This window comes from Malania oleifera, chromosome 3 (assembly GCF_029873635.1).
Source record: "Malania oleifera isolate guangnan ecotype guangnan chromosome 3, ASM2987363v1, whole genome shotgun sequence".
Lineage (NCBI taxonomy): Eukaryota > Viridiplantae > Streptophyta > Magnoliopsida > Santalales > Ximeniaceae > Malania > Malania oleifera.
Genome location: NC_080419.1, coordinates 2,340,695 through 2,346,753, shown reverse-complemented (window position 1 = coordinate 2,346,753; position 6,059 = coordinate 2,340,695).

The following is a 6,059-nucleotide window of genomic DNA, read 5'->3' as shown; positions in this document are numbered from 1 at the left end:
AGTTAGTGGAGGTGCTTGCCAGAATACAGGATGGTCAGGAAGAGGAATTTAGCATTTCTGACGATGGGGCTTGGAGATTTCGTACCAGATTGTGTGTGCCTGCAGATGACAGCATTAGGAGGACGATTTTAGAGGAGGCACACAGATCTCTATACATAGTCCATTCGGGCAGCACGAAAATGTATAAGGATCTATGAGATTATTTATGGTGGAGTGGCATGAAGAGAGAAATAGCAGAATTTGTGCAGTAGTATTTGACGTGCCAGCAGGTTAAGGCTGAGCACTAGAGACCAACTGGTCAATTGTAGCTATTATTCATTCCTAAGTGGAAGTGGGACCACATATCCATGGATTTTGCTACTGGGTTGCCGCCAGCTCTGCATGGTCAGAATGTCATTTGGGTAATAGTTGATAGATTGATGAAGACAACACATTTTCTGCCCATTAAAGTCAGCTACCCTATGAACCGGTTAGCAGAGATATATATACAGGAGATTGTTCGACCCCATGGAGTGTCGGTATCCATAGTCTCGGACTGTGATCCACGTTTTACATCACGATTCTAGAGTAGTTTACAGGAGGCATTAGGGACTTAGTTAGCATTCAGCACTGCTTTCCACCCTCAGACCGATGGTCAGACTGAGAGAACAATCCAGGTATTAGAAGATATGCTTCATGCCTGTGTGCTAGACTTTGGAGGTAGCTGGATTCAGTTTTTGCCGCTAGTTGAATTTGCTTATAATAACAGTTATCATATCAGACTAGCATCGGCATAGCACCCTACGAGGCATTATATGGTAGGAGATGCCGATCTCCTCTTTTCTGGGATGAAGTAGGCGAAAGGCGAGTTTTGGGTCCACAGATAATTCAGAAAGCGTGTGATAAAGTCTGACTTATTCAAGACAGAATTAGTGCAGCGCAAAGTCGGCAGAAAAGCTACGCGGATACTTGTCGCCGAGAATTTAAATTCGAAGTGGGTGATCATGTATTTTTGAGAATAACTCCACTGAAGGGGATCTTGAGATTTGGGAAGAGGGTAAGTTGAGCCCTAGGTTTATTGGCCCATTTGAGATACTAGAGAAGATTGGGTCAATAGCCTATCGGCTAGCTTTACCGCCATCTCTATTTCGAGTTCATGACGTATTTCATGTTTTTATGCTAAGGAAATATGTCCCAGATCCTTCCCATATCATCAGCCATGCAGAACTGGAAGTCAGTGAGGCTTTAGCATATGAAGAAGCTCCAGTACAGATTTTAGATAGAAAAGAACAAGAATTGCGCAGCAAGAAGATACCACTAGTAAAAGTTCTATGGAGAAACTACGCGATTGAAGAAGCCTTATGGGAGCTTGAAGATGAAATCATACGGAAATATCCTCATTTGTTCGATGAATTATAGTATTGATGTATATGCTAGGATGGTAATTTTATTTTGTTAAGTTTAGTGTAATTGTAACGTAGAGCATAGGTTAGGTAGTATTTTGGTTTTAGGGGAAATTTTCTTTTATGGTTGTAATCTCCCAAAACTACCCATGTAACCACGATATTCCTCCGCCATAAGTGAGGGTAGGTAATAAAATAAGTAGACCATTTGCCTTTATGGGATGATAGAAGGATATATAGATAGTCAATTTTGAGGACGAAATTTTATAAGGAGGAGAGAATGTGACGACCCAAAGAATAATCGCATTTAAATAATAAAGAGAGAGAGAAATGGAAATAGTAACAGAAGGACTTAGTCGACTTCGTCGACGACATCGAACTTTGGGAAAAATACCTCAATAAATTTATGAGGACCTCGTCGACGAATACAAAGGATTTATCGACGGGGGTATAATAGGACCTCGTCGACGAGAAAATACCGAGAGAAGAATTTGGGCTACTCTGAATTTCGTTGACGAAGTGTAGGCCTGGCAAAACGGGCGGGCGGGCCGGATTTGGGCGGGTCACTAACGGGCCGGGTCATAAACGGGCCGGGTCATTAACGGGTCGATGTTAAACGGATCACATACATATCAATCCTAACCCGCCCGTTTAATAATTGGGTGGGTAACGGGTCACCCGTTTAAAAATATATAATTTTTTATTTTAAAAATTTTTATAATCTCATATAAAATGACATTTAAAAAAAAAAAAACTGCATTTTATTTATTAATTTATAAACAAAAAAAACATAAAATGCAAAAAACAATACATCCCTTTGCAGGAGAGTCAGCGACGACGACTGGCAGGAGACGACTAGCAACCTGGCAGATCCGGCACGCCAGAGGAGAGGAAAGATTGCCGGACTGGAGAGGAGAGGTCTGCCGGACTGGAGAGGAGAGCTGGAGAGGATCTGAGAGATAGAAAGAGTAAGAGCTGAGAGCTAAGACTGAGAGCCGAGAGCCGTGAGGTCAGAGACGACCCAGACGGCCAAAGGAGGAGACTGGAGTGGAGGTGCGGCGCGGGATAGGATTAGGGTTTTTTTTTTTTATGTGTGTGATTGTGTTTGTGAAGAGTGAACCGTGACTCTGTGAGGTGTGAGTTGCGTGAAGTTGAAGTGAAGGGGGCTGAAGCCGTGAAGCGTGAGAACTGAAGCACACAATTGAACTGAAGCATAGCAAATTAGCGGGTGACCCGCCGGGTGACCCGCCCAAACCCACTTAACCTGTTTATAAACGGGTTGACCCGTGACCCGCCCAATTATTAAATGGGTTAGCTTTCTTAAACCCGGACCCGTTTTAAACAGACGGGTCCGGGTGACCCAACGGGTTATGACCCGTTTTGCCAGGCCTAACGAAGGGTAAGGTTTGTCAACGAAATTACTTAAGGACTGGTCGACGAGATGACGTGGCTCATCGATGAATCCCGCAGTATAAATAGCCCTAAACTGATTTTTAATTGCAGAAAATTGCCGTAAACCCTCTCTCTCTCTCTACCCCTATAGATCCTTCCTCTTCTCTTTTCAATTTTGGCCCCGTTAATCGTTGGATTGACGATTTGAGGCCACCACGACGCTCCTGGCAAAGTTCTCTGCAAGTCTGTTGGAGCAGATTGTCAGTGGGACGAAGTTGGAATTCATCCTAAATCCAGGGTAAGGTCTTTTATTTAATTTTTGGCCTTCTGGCAGTTGTAGGAAATGATGTAGGCCAAGAAATATTAATGTTTTGTTCTATGATTTATGGTTTTTAGGGTGTTAAGTGGAGAACCCTGTGGATGTAGGACCCATCTTAGTAGGAGGATTTTAGCAGGAATCAGGTAAGGGAAATATGCTATGTTAGGCAATTTTTCTATGTTTCAGTATAAACTATATGTTTTTATCAGATGATTATTCACGATAGAAATTTATACAGGTTATCATTTATGTATAATACGTTTAAAATTATTGTGTGGCTTGAGAATATGGGTATAGTAAAGAAACATGTTTTACAGTATTTTCAGGATATGAATTACAGAATATACAACCATTTATAGTAATTACAGTATCATGATTATATAGTTTACAGTACCATGATTATATAGTTTACAGTACTATGACTTACAGATTACAGTTCATTTCAGAGATACAGATGATACAATTACAGTTTATTTCATTGTCATGGTTTATACAGTTATTACAGAATCATGGTAAAATAGCTAGTTGTATATAGAAATATATTATATAGTATTAGACCCTGTTGGACCATACAGTTACAGAGCACAGTACCGTAGCTACATACAGTTTACAAAGTGCAACCACCTATTCAGATAATACGTGGTAGTAGGTCGATCTTATAGTGCCCTAGACGTGAACAAGCTCCCCATCAGATATGGGTTGAGGAGGGCAGATCAAACCGAGGGAGTATAGTGGTTTACCCCGGTGGGCCAGCCAGGGTAGATCCCGCCTACGGGCCGCACAACCCTGTCATAAGGGGTTAAATCATGACACACAGTTATCCACAGGGAAGTTTTCAGTTATTATTATGTATATACAGATTTCCAGAGATAGAGAATATACTTATATACATTAGAAGTATTTTAAATAGTAACCTAAAATACTGATATGTTAAACAACATGAGAATGGTGGTGGTTTATATTATTTGTACTGTATTTACAGATCCAGTTATACATAATTTTATAAAAACAGATTTTCATAGTATTATAACTCATTTGTCACACACTAATAATAACATATTTCATCTTACTGAGTGTTGGCTCATCACAATTATTTTAACATTTTTCAAGTGATCCAGGTAGGCGAGCAGATTAGGCTCGCAGGTAGAGGGGCCATATTACCCTAACAGTTGTGTGAGTATTTTTGGAAATATTTTGTATAACCCTAACCAGTTGAGGGTATTCTAGAAAACAGACATATATGTATATTTTGGGAAACACTTTAGTACTCTGGTATTGTATATAATTACATATGATTATATTTATTTGATTTCTGTTTCTCACTACTTAGGTCGATGATTGGGTTTAATCCAGTATGGTATCAGAGCATGTTAAATGTTAAAACATAAAAAAAAAAAAACCTAGTTAAATAGCAGGTCGTTACACAAGTGATATCATACTGAACCGCCAATTCATTTATCTAATTTTAAAATTGATTTTTAATTAATTTTTAATTTATAAAAATTGAAAAAATTGTTAAACATAAAAAGAAAATTAGAAAAAAATAGTAAAAAATTAGAAAAATAATTAAAAATCATTTGAGTTATTTTGACTTGGATAATAGAAAAATGGGAAAATAAAAATGTCAAAAATAAAGGAAAAAGTCCCAGAAAGTTGTAGAAAAATATTGAACAAATTTCAGAAAATTCTTAAAAATTTTGGAAACCTGAGAATGTTTTAAAGATTCTTTTTGCTCAAAGTTGGTGAATTTGTTTGATTATTTTTTGTATATATTCTATTTTTATGTGTGTGTGTCTCATTCATAAACAAAAGGTAAAGAGGTATTTTAGACCTCACTTATATTAGTTTGAAGGGGGGCTTATCTAATAAGATTCCCTCCTTTGAATGTCTTATTAGACATTCTTAAATCGCACCTTATTTCACATTTTCTTTTAAAATTTTAATATTTATTTGATTTTTAAAGGAGTTAATTAAAATTCATTAAATTCAATTAAGGGATAATTCATAATTAATTAGGTATCGTTCGTAGAATGGGTGTGTAGGAGGTGATAGTACCTTCCCCTCGCATAATTGAATTTCCTATCCCAACTTTGGTAAATGCAGACCGAGACTACTGGTTCCTTAACCTAGGATTAGTCTAAAGACCAATCAACAAATAGTAATCAGGTGAACTAACTGAACCGAGAAAAATAATAGGTTAGTGGTAACTCCATTGAACCTTTAATATTATTATTTCTCACTATTTAGGACCCTTTATTCGGGATATTGCGATAGTTGGAATCATGATCTTTGATAAGGTTGCTACAATGCTTGGTTTTGGTTAATGGTTTACTCAAATTTGTCAAGTGCCTCATTGACATGTAGTGCCACTTGTGCATGGAATAAGTGATGGTTAAGGCGAAACCACGCATAATACAAGTTGTTGACTCGTAGGTTGCATGCAATGTTAATGTTAAATATTTGTTGACAAGTTGACTAAGCAAAACAATTAGATAGAAATTTTCCTTAATAAGGCTGAGATGCAGGATTGTTTGAAGAATTAATTCATGGATTGACATTTGGACATGTTTCTAGCTACATAATTATAAATATAGTTGGTTATGCTTTATTAGCAAATATTGATTACGTCCAACACGACATAGATAATTGAGATTGACAACTATACATTAGTATTGACATGGTGTTCTTGCACATATAATGAATGTGCAATCCTTGTCTTGAATAAGAACAATGTTAGGAAGTGTTGCTCTTGTAAATTGTTGTCTTATATATATCATACTTGCTTACACACACTAGTCGGATTAACCATCGAGTTTCAAATTATGTCATTAGCTTAACCAAGTGAACCACTTGGTTTCATCTTAGTGTCAAGACATGCAATATGAAATTAAACTCTGTAACAACTTCCTTTCATGCTTACGGGATGTCTGCGTAAACAAAAGAGGTACACTAGAATCAATAAATTT